At 41.6% G+C, this 16,482-nt stretch overlaps 1 non-coding gene across 1 annotated transcript; it reads right to left on the bottom strand.

The window, feature by feature from the left end:
• Nucleotides 1-1,388: 1,388 nt before the first annotated feature.
• LOC120252610 lies at nt 1,389-1,495 on the bottom strand. Its single transcript, XR_005534067.1, has one exon. It is a non-coding gene; the product is annotated as a small nucleolar RNA R71 (small nucleolar RNA).
• Between the last annotated feature and the right edge of the window lie 14,987 nt (nt 1,496-16,482).

Genomic DNA, 16,482 nt, shown 5'->3' with positions numbered 1-16,482 from the left:
GCCGATTTCCCAGGAGGAAAGTACCTAGCAAGAAAAGCTTCGACCATCTCATTCCAAGTCATGATGGAGGCTTTGGGCAAGGAATGAAGCCACTGCTTGGCTCTTCCCTTGAGAGAGAATTGGAAAGCACTCAATCTAATAGCATCATCCGATATACCATTAATCTTCAGCATATCACAAACTTCCAAGAAGTTCTCAATGTGGTTGTTTGGGTCCTCATTGGCCAAACCGTTGAACTGCACTGATTGCTAAATCATTTGGATGAATGACGGTTTCAGCTCAAAGTTTGGAGCAGTGATCGGGGGTCGCACAATACTCGATTATGAACAATACACGGGCCTGTGGAAATTCCACATGGGCATGGATAATGTCCACAAGCACATGTGGATTCTCTGAACTTCATTTTTTTAGCCGGTTGTGAGCAGAACCTGCTACAGTAATGGTCTGAAACACTCCCAAATCCATGTTTTCATTAAGGTAACATAAATGGGCACACGTTTACGTTGTAGATCGCCTTGCTTCTTCAATAAACGGCTTCAGTGGTGAAGATCTTGCTATCAATGCACAAGCTGAGAGACTCGAATGTGACTGTCTTTGTGGCCATCCATATCATTGTGCTAACTTGAATACAAGGAGGTTGGCACACATTCTTGCATCTTGAACCAGACTTATGACTTCGCGTTTGAACCTACTCAAGATTTCCTCCAAATTGTGCATTCATGACCTACATTAGCTTCTTTCTTTAACATTTGGCTTCAAAACCCTTTATGCATGAAAGTAAATAAATGCACACATATTAGCGTTAAAACCTAATAAAAGTAATGCTCATCATAAGGAAATAATACTTTGGATTCTTATGACACAAGCACTTATCAAGCTCCAGGTTATGACTCGAGGAAACCCTTCGACATTGGTTGAAGGAAATCCGGACATTAAACGAAGAATTCATAGAAGGAGGAAATAACCTATGCAAGAATAGTCTAATCAAGCTGAGATAGAATGGCAGAGCAGAATGAACAGAAGATGACGCTCTCAGATTTTGCCAGACCAGTAGTTCTTGGCACACAATCTAGCATTGTGCGTCTACCGATTACAACTTTGAATTTTGAGTACAAGCCAGCATTCATCCAAATGTTACAGCAGTCGGCATAGTTTTATGGTTTGGTTGATGAGGATCCAAACAATCACATAGAGAACTTCTTGGAATTGTGCGACATGTTTAAGATCAATGGTGTTACGGATAATGCTATCAAGTTGAGAGCCTTACCATTTTCCTTAAAACGGATAGCGAAGCAATGGCTACATTCATTACCTACATCATCGATCACTACATGGGAGGAGATTGTAGAAGCCTTTCTTGCCCGATATTTCCCTCCAGGAAATCTGCAAAGCTTAGGAATGAAATATCCTCTTTAGTGTAAAGAAAATTAGAGTCTCTATTTGAGACATGGGATAGGTCCATGGAGCTCCTGCAGAAATGTCCTTAACATGGGTTCCCCGAATGGATAATCATTTAGACTTTCTATAATGGGTTGAACCCGTCCACAAGACAGTTACTTGATATTGCAGCAGGGGTACCTTAGGGAGCAAGACCCCAGAAGAAGCTAGCTTTCTCATTAAAGAAATGTCTATGGCCAGTTATTAGTGGAATACAAGAGACAGGAAGAAAGTAGGCGGACTTCATAAGATTGATGCAGTTACTTCAGTGGTAGCCTAAGTTGAGTCTCTGAGCAAGAAGTTAGACAGTCTAACTTCTAATAGAGTGGCGACTGTGACTAGTTACACAGGGTGTGGGGGAGGAAATGGTCCATCTGTTTGCCCAATTTCTATTGGTGGTACATCCTAGATAGAACAAGTGGATTTTATGGGTAATGCAATGAGAAACTAAGGCAATCTATATAGCAACATCTACAATTCGGGTTGGAGGAGCCACGTGAATCTTTCATGGAGTAATCAAGGGCTACAAAAATCCATGGCACCAACCGGTTTCCAACAACAACAACAAGAAGTCCCCAACATGGAAAACTGAGTTTTAGGGTTGGAAAATCTTATGACCAATCTAGAGAAGGCTTTAACCAAGTTCATCCAATCATCGGATACAAGATTTCAATCGGTTGAAGCCACACTTCACAACCACATAGCATCATTGCACGACATGGAGAATCAAGTGGGGCAAATTACAAAGTCTCTATGGGAGAGACCTCAAGGGAGTTTACCTAGCAACGCCGAAATCAATCCAAGAGAACATATGAAGGCGATCACTTTGAAAAGTGGTCATGATGTTGAAAGCATAACTCCTAGTGAGAAGACCAATATAGAAGCACCTGAGGTCATAGAGGTTGAGGAGAGAACTAAAGGAAATGAGGTAGCACCCCCACCTTAAAAGCCAATAATCACTTATCCTTCAAGATTCAAGAATGACCAAAATGATGAATAGTACAAGAAGTTTCTGGGTCTATTCAAGCAATTGCACATCAACATCCTATTTGTGGAGGCGTTCTCTCAAATGCCTCGGTATGCAAAGTTTCTCAAGGACCTCTTAACCAACAAGAGGAAGTTGGAGGTGAGTGTATCTATGATCTTAGATTCTACTTGTTCGGCGATGTTGCAAAAGAATATTCCAAACATGAAGAAAGACACTAGAAGCTTCATCATTCCGTGCAACATTGGTAACATGGGTGAAGAAAAGGCATTGGCGGATTCAGGGGCTAGTATCAACGTCATGCCTTATACATTCTTCCTAAAACTAGGCTTGGGAGAGCCTAAGCCCACTCGGATGACATTATAATTGGCGGACCGAACGGTGAGACATCCGAGGGGCATAATCGAAGACGTACTTGTGAAGGTTGACAAATATATATTTCCTATGGATTTTGTAGTATTGGATATTGATGAGGATGTCAATGTTACACTGATACTTTGGAGTCCGTTCTTGCGTACCTCTGACATGACCAAATATGCGTGTAAACCATAAGTGCACGGGTGTCGAAGTAATAAATCCCAGGTGGGTGGGTATCGTATCCATAGGGAATAGTGAATAGAAACACAATGATTACTACCTAACTATGATGAGAATACATTGATGGTATGATGAATGAGAGTGATATAAAAAGAGATAAAAGAAATAAGAGAGAGAAGCATAATAATTGAGAGGGAAAAGGCAATCGATGTAAATGGGGTACTCGGATATTGTTCCGCCAAGGAATATTGCTTCAAGTGCAAAACCAACTATTATGCTTGATAACTAATGCATTAATGAGTCTTGGAGAACCTAAGATACATGGTCCCAAATCTAGGGTAAACCATGCCTAACTCTATACATGTCTGACAAAATCCCCTTGCGTATATCCCGCAAGTGAACGGGTTTGTCAAAGTAATAATCCCGGGTGAGCGGGTATCGAATCCATAGGGAGTAGGGAGTAAAGACACTTAATTCGATTCTTAGTTATGTGGAATATGAACAATGATAAGTGTGATAATGATTCAATTCTCAACAATTAAAAGCAACAAGTAAGAGAGCAAAAGTAAGGAGGAGGTAAGGCAATCGATAAAGATGGGGTACTCGGATGATGTTTCACCTAGGATAATCGCTTCAAGTGCAAGAACTCTCTATTATGCTTCCTAATAAATGCAATGGTGAATCATGGAAATCCTTACATACATAGTCGCAAATCTAAGGTCAACTATGCCTAACTCTATTCATGTCCCGGAGGAGAGATTAAATAACCTCTCAACCTCGCACTAGAATAAAGTTGCAATGAGCTCTAGGGATTCCAGGTGATATATCTATTCCTAATTATAGACCTAACCCTTTGGTCCAGGCGGAAGGTCCCTAACTACAATTAAGCCCTAGATACTAAGATCCCCTGAACGCTTCACTCCGTTGCACGCGCAACTAAGCCCCAGCAGAAATTCATCCCTTAGACCGTTCACTCTATTATGGCCTCAAAGAACTCGAGGAATGGAGGTAGAATCTATCATGTCGAAGGGGAAAGGGGACGCTCTTGTACCTCTCGACTCACCCTCTCAACCCTCTCCAACCTAGCTTTGTCTAATGCTCGTGGTGTGTCACTCACTCACAAGGTTACCAACAAGAACTCTCAACCATAGTGTCACTCTAGGGAAAATGTTCATACAATCAAGCATTCAAAGTTGGAACTCACAATAAACATCAATTTATTGAAAGCATAATAAAGAAGTTCAATGAAACGAATACATCATAGGGTTCACAATCACCCAAGTACCCACTAGGGGTTTAGCTCTCCATGGTACTAAGTACAATCAAAGAAATCGAATGTAAAAGCAATGAATCCATAAAGAAACCCCCTCGATGGTTATGTCGATGGTCTTGTGGAGAATCCTCTACTCGTCACAAGTGATCCTTTGTCCGGCCTAGAATACACCTCGCCGGATCGGTGCCGACGAAAGCTCTCCCAATAACCTTCTTCCAAACGACGCGCGATGTCGGAGCCATAGAACCTCTCCAAAAACCTAGCCAATACCCCTCAAAACCCTAGCCGAAGCCCTCTCTCAAGTTGGGGATAAGATGGAGAAAAGAATAACAAAATCGGGGCTGAATCGGCTTTAAATAAGGCTGGAATCGGGCGACTCCACGGGCGTGGACGGTACACGCGCCCGTGAGGAATTTCCACACGGCCGTGGATAATTTCCACACGCCCGTGTGGATTCTCTATTTCTCTGATTTCTCGGCCGGTTGTGAACAGTGCTGCTACAGTATATGCTTCATTGTTGCTGCAGTGCTCTGCTACAGTCTTTGACCTAAATAACTTCCCAATTCCATATTTTCATCGGGGTAATGCAAACGGGCACACATTTACATCGTGAATCACTTGCTTCTTTAATGATATACATGTTGGTGGAGCTCTCGTTCTTATGTGCATAAATCGGAATGCTCATTCTTATGTGCACACTCTAGCATCTCACACCTGACTTATGTCTTCGCGTTTGAACCTTAGCAAGATTTCCTCCAAAATAGGTGCATTATGATCCACATTGGCCTATTTCCTTCATACTCGGCCTCACAACCCTACCTGCATAAAAGTAACATAAAAATACAGATATTAGTGTAAAAACTTGAGAAAAGTAATGCTCAACATAAGGAATGAACGCTTCGCATTCATATCGCACAAGCACTTATCAATGTCCCGGAGAAGAAATTGAGCAATCTCTCAACCTCACACTCGCATAGAATCGCAATGAGTTCTAGGTATTCCAAATGATAAACCCTATTCCTATGTGTAGACCTAACCCTTTGGTCGAGGTGGAAGGTCCCTAGTCACAATTAAGCCTTAGGTGCTAAAATCACTTAAACACTTCACTCCGTTGGCTCTGCAACTAAGGCCCAGTGAAAGGTCATCCCTTAGCCCATTGACTCTACTATAACTATAAAGAACTTGAGCAAATGGAGGTAGGATGAATCAAATCGAAGGGGAAAGGGGATGCTCCTCTACTTCTCGACTCACTCTCTCAACCCTCTCCAATCTAGCTTTGTCTAACCCTCATGGCATGTCACCCATCCACAAAGGTTACCAATATGGACTCTTAACCCAAGTGTCACTCAAAGGGAGAAATCATTCAACACGCATTCAAGATTGGAACTCAATTAAAACATCAATTAAGGAAAGCATAATAAAAGATTTCAAGAAACAATAGCATCCTAGGGTTCACAAATCCAAGTACCCTCTAGCGGGTTTAGCTCTCCATGGAGCTAGTTACAATCAACAATGAAATTGAATGTAAAAATAACTAATCCATAGTAAAACACCCTCGGTGTTCATGTCGATGGTCTTGTTGAGTGGCCTTGTCCTCTCCAAAGGTCACCTTATCAAGCCTAGGGCACACCTCGCTGAATCGGTGTCGATGAAAGCTCCCCAATAACTTTCTTCCAAGTGGAGCACGCTGTTGAAGCCAGAGAACCACTCCAAAGCCTTGCTAAAACCCCTCTAAACCCTAGCTGCCACCCTCTCTCAAGTTGGTAAAAAGATGGAGAAAAGAATGCTGAAATCAGGGCTGAAATCGGCCTTAAATAGGGCTGGAATCGGGCATCCACACAGGCCTGTGGATGTTCCACACACCCCATAGAATTTCCACACGCCTGTTTGGAATTTCCACATGCCCGTGTGGACTCTCTGGAATTCTGATTTTTGGCAAACTATGCACAGTAAATGCTACAACAAATTGCTTCAGTGATTTGCTACAGTAACTAGCTGCGGTGCCACCCGCTAAAAAACACTCCCCAATCCACTTTTCATCGAGGCAACATAAATAGGCACACGTTTATGCCATAGATTGTGTCACTTCTTCAATAAATGGGCTCATTGGCGAAGATCTTGCTATCATTGCACAAGTTGAGATACGCAAATATGACTGCCTTTGTCCCCCTCCAACTCATTGTAATGGCTTGAATATATGGAGGTTGGCACACATTTACGTATCTTAGAGCCCTACTTGTGCCTTCGCGTTTGTTGCTTCTAAGATTCCACTAAATAGTGTGTTTATGATCTACTTTTGGCTTCTTTTATTAATACTTAGGTTCACAACGATACATGTGCAAAAGAACACAAATATACATAAATCAACGCTTAAACCTGCTAAAAGTAATTCTCATCATAAGGAAAGAACACTTCACATTTTATCACACAAGCACTTACCAACTTCCAAGGCTCTTATCAACATGGACAGTGAAGAGTTAACTTTATGAGTTGGGGATGACAAGCTTACATACCGTCTCGCTGAAGCTATGAGACATTCTCTAGACTTTGATGATACTCTTTATTTTCTTGACACAACTGATGACCTGATAGATGAATATGTGCAGGAAATGATGAATCTGGACCCATATGAAGGGGTGCTAGATCAAGGAGCGGAGAATGAAGATGTCTTGATGCTTTGTCTAGAAGAGAAGATGCAACCTACCCCGGAGATGATGAAGAGTGTGCTTAAAAAATGAAGCATTCAAGGAGATGTCACAAGAAACGCCGCAAGGCTAATGGGGATATGAAAGAATAGAGTAAGGATGACGAACACTTGTGCGGTAACAACCTCGAAAACTCCTCCTCTACCTTCAAAAGATTATATTCATCATGCTTTCAGGTTGTGGGTAAGAGGAAAACCTTCATCTAAGTGACATTAAACAAGCGCTTCTTGGTAGGAAACCTAGCCCACGCCGGCGCGTGGAAAATCCACATGTGCGCGTGGGGGCACATGACAGACACGGTCTAAGGCCTATAAATAGACGTTTTGCCCTATTCTTTCTCATCTTTTATGCGGTTCTTGAGGGGTGAGATGGCTATGGTTTAGAGAGAAGGTCTTTGCGACTTGGGGGGTGCTTTATCACCAACTTTAATCGATTCCTCCTCCTTCATAGCATCAAGGAAGCCACTGGTGAACCTAGCTTCGGAGAGGGTCCTTCAAGACGTTGAAGCTCTCCATCAAGGCCATCAGTTCATATATAAGGGGGTTTATATCTATGGTTTTAATGTACTTTCATTCATTGATGGTGTGTTTTGTATGTTGCTCCATGGAGAACTAAAACCCTAGAGGGTATTTGGGCTTGTGAACCCTAGGATTCTCATCTTGTGTGGATTTGCTTTGTGTTTCTATTTAATTTAAGTTTGATTAAGTTTCATTCTTGATTGTTTAATGCTTGCTTGCCTTAATTATTTTGTAGTTATTTTGTTTGCATGATTTGTTACTTTGGTGAGAGAAAGATCTCCATTAGGGTTAGAACCTCAAGATTGAAGAGGGTTGAGAGGGTGAGTCATGAGATAGTGAAGTATCCCCTTTCCCCTCTGATTGGTGTATTCTATCTCCATTCCCTAGACTCTATGCAACCATATTTGGTGGGAGGCATGAGATTGTTCGATTTCTCCGCCAGGACCTTGTAGGGGGTTAGGATCCTTCACCGGGAATTAGGGTTGGATCAATATTTAGGAATCAGTTACACCTTTCAAAATCCCTAGAGTGCTTTGCGGTCATATGTGGTGTGAGGTGTTGAGATTGAGCGATTACTCCATCGTGACCTCGTGGGGGGCTAGTATCGGTGATCTGGAGACATATCCGATTATATTTGGATTTCCATGACTTAACTTAATCATCATTGAAACACTTTGCATATCTGGTACCTAATACCAGAATCCTAGGATGATCATTTTCCGAATGCCCTAATTTTACTGATTGAGATCTTCCTTTATTTTACCCTTGCATATTCATCTCCGGTATTCAATTCTTTGCACATTAGATCATCACACTATCCCATTATCATTAGGCTAGAGAACAGAGGAGAAGTTACTACTAATAGCCCTGTTCCCTATGAATTTGACTACCCGATTCACCGAGTAATTATTACTTCGACACTCATGCACTTGCGGTTTACATGCATATTCAGACTTGTGTGCAGTCACACGAGCCTGGATAATTTCCACATACTTGTGTGAATGTACAAAATTTAAAAGGCCCTGATTTTATTTTATAAATCTTTTGCGCCTTCTTATTTTTACACTTCTCCACACCAAAAGAATCCCTCCTGACTTCACACCATTTTTTTAGAGAGACTTCACTCTAGTTTTCTGGCAAATTTCAACGTTTTCATCTTCATCATGTTGGTAAACCCTCATTCTCTCTTTTCTTGCCATACTTGATTTTATTCGATTAAACTAGTGAATGTGCTTCGTTTCTATGCTAAAGTGGTTATTGCATGTTTAAAATGAATGTAGAAATGAATTTGATGTATTTTCATGGATTTTTGCATAGTGGCCATGCGGCTTTCATGCCCCTTGGATCCACACGGGGATGTGGAATTTCCAGACGGCCGTGTGGATTTCTGTAGTGTTGTTCTATGAGTTTAACTGATCCGTTTTTGTTTCAAAACTTGCAGATATGGCTTCTAGAGCAAAGAAAGTGGCCGAAAAACATCCTCGTGAGCTGTCCCCAGAGCTAGAGATTATAGAGTTCGCTATTCTAGATCACCAGGCTCCGTTTGAGTGATTATTGAAGCTCAAGTTCTGTCAGACACGATTCTCTGACTTGAGCTCACTCAGGGAGGTATAGTTGGCTGATGACATGGCCGATAAGGTTGAGCAGTTTCTTATTGTAGGTAGTTGGCGCAAATTGCTATCTATTCATGAGCCTGCCATTCATTTGCTAACGTTGGAGGTTTTAGCATCATTTGAGTTTGATCGATCATATTCTCAATTTGACTGTAGTGACACCATACAGTTTTGAGCATTTGGACACCATTACAATATGAATGTCACGCAATTTTTGGTCAAGCTTGGGTTATACGATGAGGACTTTACTGCCATAGAGGAGTATGATCGTTTACCCACTGACTACCCCGTAGCTTGACACCGCGGTGAGCATACAGAGCGTTGTGCGAATAGGGACAGTGTGAGCCCAGGGTACTAAAAGCTACTTGTTTATCTCGATCGAGTTAGAGATATATTCATGCCATCCTGAGCATATCAGTGAATGGCCGTGGCGATAGTACCAGAGTTTTGAGCAGACATGAGCTTCTATACTTATACTCCATGGTACAGAGCGAGTCGTTGCATCTAGGACACATTATGGGCGAGTATTTGGGACATCAGAGGCAGTATGCAAGAGTGGGGGTGATCTTCTCAGGCCCATATATCACTAGACTTATCATGGGGATGGGTCTTCTGGATGCTATCAAGGGGTTAAGAAGACGATAGTTACAGCACCCCTCAGCCTAGAGACCATGCGTATGATGGACATGATCAGAAGATATAGAGATGGGGAGTATGTGCTAAATATGCCACCACCAAAGCCAGTTGAGGTCAAGGGAGTTGCAGCAGAGCGGTCTCATCCTTTTTTCGAGCCACAGGAGGAGCATATGGAGGCCGAGGGATAACTTGCAGCCTAGGAGCCACCTTTAGTTCGGATCTTCTCACTAACTCGAGCCCATGATCATTTTGAGATGCCGAGAGTGTGGTAGGGGTCCTCTAGTCTGATTTAGCTGAGGTTAGCGCGCTACCAACAGTGAACCACACAGAAGTAACGGCACGCCTTGACATCATACAGCTGATTCTTAAGCGAGACACGACATCACCCTTTGTGATGAGACCAAGAACCCCTCAGGTATCTCCAGCACCACCATCACCAGTAGCAGTACCGATAGATCCACTAGCATAACCAGTAGCACCAATAGCAGCAGCAGAGCTGACAGCCGATGACACTGACTCTTGAGGCATCTTTAGTTTTCTTTGTTTTTTATTTCTCATATTTTACTTCTGTATTATATTTTGGACTTGTACTACTCAGAAAGGATCATCCTTCTGACTTTAACTTTTATTTTCATTGTTACGAGTTGTATTTCATTTTCATATCTTTATATACTAGAGTTTATTTTATTTTTATTGAGCTTCACTGAACCCCATTATGTATACGTGTAGATAGTCTTTTGAGTATGGAATTTGAGGAGTAGTCATGGACATGGTCAAGGTGGTATTCACATGACCATGTGTGCTCCACAACCTATTGGAACTCAACTCTCAAGGAAAATAGCTCCATCAAATGTACCATTAGGAATTTAAGGGAGTATTGTTTCAATTACCGACCTTTACATGTTATCTTAAGTGTTATACTTTTTATTGTGCTTACATGCGTACATTTAGGGTAATGTACATCTTAATTGTTGTGGAAGGTGGGGGGGAGTTCACATTACACATGTATATTACACATGTTTTGACAGAAATTATATACTCACAGAGCCAATGGCTGTTCACCTTAGTTGCAATGTCCGTATTCTTAAGTCTAAGAGAATTTTTAACATTGACTATTTTCATGCTCTAGTTTTTACTTGAATTTCTAGGAATTTTTGCTCGATTGACACTTGTTGCACTGCTCGCTCTTGAAACATTGTGGAAACTCAAGTTTGATGTTTAAGGGACTAATTATTTTTGTGTCTTGAGTTAATTTAAAAAAAATAATTGGAAAAAGAAAGAAAAAAATGGTTGTTGTGGTTGTGCATGTGGGGTGGAAAGAGCTACCACCTATGAAGAATAAAGCTACTCTCATAAGTCGGATACTAGTTATACCCTAATGAGAGAAAGAGCTATCTCATGGGATGAGTGAAAGCTACTACCCTGGTAGAAAGAGCTACCACCTCGAAAGTGTGAAAACCACCTTAGTGGCCGCTTCGGAAAGGGCTACCTTAGAGGTTGTGTGAAGCTACTACCGTCTCTTTGCTTTGTCTTGTACATAAATAAGTCCCCTATGCTTAGAACTTTGTGGAGTATAGGTTTTGTCTCATTGAGTGAGTCTACACACACTCACACAATTTGAGGTTTTTTGTCCTTTTTAATTCGAGTTTTTAGTTAGAGTATGGACTTTTCATATTTAGTGTTGAAATTCTCCTTACTTGTAGAATACTTCCCTTGCATGCTTTGGTGAACCTAAGGCCAAGCACTTTCAATATTTCCTTCTTCTTTACTTCAATGTTTTATTTAAGCTGGAGAACAAGCAAAAGCTTAAGTGTGGGAGAGTTTGATAAGTGCTTGTGTATTATTAATACAAAGTATTCTTTTCTTATGATGGGCATTACTTTTCTCAGATTTTATCGCTAATGCATGTGAATTTGCATTCTTTTATGCACGTAGGGTTATGGAGAAAAATATAGAAGAAAGAAGCTAAAGTAGATTGCGAGTGCACTTGGTTGATGAAATCTTGGAGTGAGCAAATGTGAAGACACAAATTGTGATCAAGGACATGTGAGTGTGTGCCAACCTCTGTGGTGTTCAAGGAAATATGTAAATTGGAGGGGCATAAAGGTAGTCACACTCAAGTGTTCCAACTTGTGCAAAGCTAGCGAGATTGTCATCAAATGTGCTTTTATTTGAAGATGCAACGCAACCTACAACGTAGACGTGTGCCCATTTATGTTGCCTCTATGAAAAGTGTGCATTCAGGAGTATTTTGACAGAGTACTATAGCAGATTAATGTAGAAAATTACTGCAGCAATTTACAGTTGTAGTTACTGTTCACAGGCTGCAAAAAATTGATTTCCTGGAGATTCACACAGGCGTGTGGAAATTTTACATGCCCGTGTGGATGCCCGATTCTAGCCCTATTTAAATCACAATTTCAGCCAGATTTCAAAATCCTCTTTTCCATCTTTTGGCTATCTTTTCTCCATCTTTGGAGGCGCCCACGTGGCTAGGGTTTGGAGAGCCTTTCACTAGGTTTTGGAGGGTTTGCGGCCTTTGAAATCACATTTCCTTTGGAATAGAGTTATTGGGGGAGCTTTTGGGGCACTGATCCAGTGAGGTGTGCCCTAGACTTGATGAGGGGACCTTTGGAGAAGACGCGGCCGTTCCACAAGACCATCGACATGAACACCAAGGTGTTTTTTACTCATGGATTTCATATTTTTAATTTTGATTTCATTACTGATTATATTTTGCTCCATGAAGGGCTAAACCCCTAGTAGGTACTTGGGCTTGTAAATCCTCGGATGATATTGTTTCTTTGACCTCTTATTATGCTTTCATTAATTGATGTTTTAATTTAGTTCCAATCTTGAATGCCTGTTGAGTTGATTTTCTCTTTGAGTGACACTAGAGTTGAGAATCAATTTTGGTAATCCTTGTGGATGAGTGACGCACCATGAGGGTTAGACAATGCTAGATTGGAGGGGTTGACTGGTGATAAGTGCTTGTGTGATAAGAATGCGAAGTGTTCTTTCCTTATGATGAGCATTACTATTACCAGGTTTTAGTGCTAATACTTGTGCATTTGTGTTACTTTCATGCATATAGGGTTGTGAAGCATAATGTTAAAGAAAGAAGCCAAACATGAAGACATAAGTCGGGTACAAGATGCCAGAATGTGTACCAACCTCAGTGCATTCAAGCTAGCAAAAATTTAAGTATTTTTACTCCCTACTCCCTGTGGATACGATACCCACTCACCTGGAATTTTATTACTCGACAAACATGTGCACTTGTGGGACTTACGCAAGGTGCGTTGTCAAGTTTTTGGTGCCATTGCTGGGGAGTAGGCATTTAGAGATACTTTGCACTTTGTTTTCTTAACTATTCGTTCATTCATTTTATTTCACATCTTCTTTTTCTATCATCATTCTGATTTGTTCTTTATCTTTTGGTACAGCTCTAGGTTATGACCTGAGCGAACACTTCGATATTAATTAAAGAAGATCCTGAACTTGAATGTACACTCCAAAGAAAATGGAAAGAACCTGTGCAAGAACTATCAAATCTAGATGAAGTGGAAGTTGAAGGATCTTACAACATGGCTAAGCAGAATGAATAGCAAAGAACATTATCTGATTACGCGTGACCATTAGTACTGAGGACATAATCTAGCATTGTGCGACCCCCGATTATAGCTCTGAATTTTGAGCTGAAACCAGCATTCATCAAGATGATTCAGTAGTCAGCGCAGTTCAATGGTTTTGCTAATGACGATCCTAACAACCACATAGAGAACTTCTTGGAAGTTTGTGATATGCTAAAGATCAACAGTGTATCGAATGATGCTATGAGATTAAGGGCTTTCCCATTTTCTCTCAAGGGAAGAGCCAGGTAGTGGCTTCATTCCTTGCCAAAAGCATCCATCATGACATGGAATGAAATGGTCGAGTCTTTTCTTGCTAGATACTTCCCTCCTAGGAAGTCGGCCAAGCTTCGCACTGAGATATTGTCGTTCGTGCAGATGGATTTGGAATCATTGTTTGAGACATGGGAGCATTTCGAGCACCTTTTGCGGAGGTTCCCACAACATGGATTTCTTGAATGGATGATTATTCAAACTATCTATAATGGGTTGAATTTGAGTACAAGGCAATTGCTAGATGCTACCGTGGGAGGTATAATGGGGAGTAAAACACCGGAAGAAGCCTGACTATTAGTAAAAGACATGGCCATGAACAGTTATCAGTGGAATGCGAGGGAAAGGAAAATGGTGGCCGGGTTCCATGAAATAGATGCAGTCACTTCTTTGGAAGTCCAAGTGGAATCATTGAGTAAGAAGTTAGACCTTTTAAATATGAATAGAGTGGCGGCCATGACTACTTGCCCAGGTGTAGCGGAGGACATGCTTCCTCCGATTGCTCTATCTCTATTGGTGATGTATATTCAGCGGAGAAAGTCGACTTTGTGGGTAATGCAATGAGGAACCAAGGTAATCCATATAGCAACACCTACAATAAGGATTGGAAGAGTCATCCCAACTTTTCATGGAGCAACCAAGGGCAACCAAAGGCCATGGCACCACTTGGTATCTGACAACAATGACAACGCCCTTTGCGTATGTCCGCAAGTGTACGGGTTTGTCAAAGTAATAAAATCCCAGATGAGTGGGGTATCCTATCCACAGGGAGTAGGCAATAAAAACACTTAAATTGTTTCTTAACTAAATGAAAGATGAATAGTGATATGTGTGACAAGATGTGAAATAACAAAAGTAAAATAACAAGAAAGAGAGCACAAGTAAAGGAGAAGATAAGGCAATCGATTTAAATGGGGTACCCGGATATTGTCCCACCTAGGATAATCATTTTAAGTGCAAGAACCCTCTATTATACTTTCTAGCAGATGCAATAATGAGTTGTGGAGATCCTTAAGTACATGGTCCCATATCTAAGGTCAACCATGCCTAACTCTATACATGTCTTGGAGGAGAAATTGAATAACCTCTCAACCTCGCACTCATATAGAATTTCAATGAGTTGTAGGGATTCCAAGTGATAAATCCACTTCCTAGATGTAGACCCAACCCTTTGGTCCAGCTGGAAGGTACCTAGCCACAATTAAGCACTAGGTGCTAAAATCACTTCAACGTTTCACTCCGTTGCACCCGTAACTAAGCCCCAGCGAAAAGTCATTAACAAGATCCCTTTGCTTATATCCCGCAAGTGCACGGGCTTGTCGAAGTAATAATCCCGGGTGAGCGGTGTCGAATCCACAGGGAGTAGGGATTGAAAATACTTAATTTGATTCTTAGCTATGTGGAATATCAATAGTGATAAGTGTGAAATTGATTCAATTCTCAACAATAAAAATAACAAGTGAAAGAGCAAAAGTAAGAAGAGGGTAAGGCAATCGATAAAGAATGGGGTACTCGGATAATGCTTCACCTAGGATGATCACTTCAAGTGCAAGAACTCTCTATTATGCTTCCTAATCAATGCAATGGTGAGTCGTGGAAATCCTTACATACATAGTCCCAAATCTAAGGTCAACTATGCCTAACTCTATACATGTCCCAGAGGAGAAATCGAACAATCTCAACACCTCGCACTCGCATAAAGTTGCAATGAGCTCTAGAGGTTCCAAGTGATAAATCTCTTCCTAAATATAGACCTACCCCTTTTGGTCCAGATAGAAGGTCCCTAGCCGCAATTAAGCCCTAGATACTAAGATCCTCTCAATGCTTCAAACCATTGCACGCGCAACTAGGCCCCAGTGGAGGTTCATCCCTTAGACCATTCACTCCATTATGGTTGCAAAGAACTCGAGGAACTTAGGTAGAATCTATCACGTCGGAGGGGAAAGGGGACGCTCCTGTACCTCTCGACTCACTCTCTCAACCCTCACCAACCTAGCTTTGTCTAACGCTAGTGGTGTGTCACTCACTCACAAGGTTACCAATAAGAACTCTCAACCCTAGTGTCACTCTAGGGGAAATGTTCATACAATCAAGCATTCACGGTTGGAACTCACAATAACCATCAATTTATTGAAAGCATAATAAAGAAGTTCAATGAAACGAATACATCCTATGGTTCACAATCATCCTAGTACCCACTAGGGGTTTAGCTCTCCATGGGACTTAATACAATCAAGGAAATCAAATGTAAAAGTAATGAATCCATAAAGAAACCCCCTCGATGATCGTGTCGATGGTCTTATGGAGAGTCCTCTACTCGTCGTCCAAAGATTCTTTCGTCCGGTATAAGATACGCCCCGATCAAAGCTCCCCTACCAACCTTCTTCCTAATGGAATCACGATGTCAGAGCCGTAGAACTTCCCCAATACCTTGGCCAATACCCCTCGAAACCCTAGCCGAAGTCCTCTCACAAGTTGGGGAAAAAATGGAGAAAAGAATAATGAAATTGGGGCTGAAATCGGCTTTAAATAGGGCTGGAATCGGGCGACTCCACGGGCGTGTACGGAACACGCGCCCGTGCGGAATTTCCACACAGCCGTGGATAATTTCCACACGCCCGTGTGGATTCTCTGTTTCTGCGATTTTCTGGCGGCTGTGAACAGTATCTGCTACATTACTATGCCAAAAATACTCCCGTATCCACTTTTCATCGAGGTAACATAAACGGGCACACGTTTATGCCGTGGATCGCTTTGCTTCTTCAATGACGGATAATATGATAGAGATATTGTTTTATGTGCATAAGTCGGAATGCTTGAGTGTGACTGCCCTTGTGCCCCTCCAATTGGTTGTGTAAACTCAAATACGGGGA

Source organism: Dioscorea cayenensis, chromosome 21, assembly GCF_009730915.1.
Source record: "Dioscorea cayenensis subsp. rotundata cultivar TDr96_F1 chromosome 21, TDr96_F1_v2_PseudoChromosome.rev07_lg8_w22 25.fasta, whole genome shotgun sequence".
Lineage (NCBI taxonomy): Eukaryota > Viridiplantae > Streptophyta > Magnoliopsida > Dioscoreales > Dioscoreaceae > Dioscorea > Dioscorea cayenensis.
This window is presented reverse-complemented; position numbering and strand designations above follow the sequence as displayed.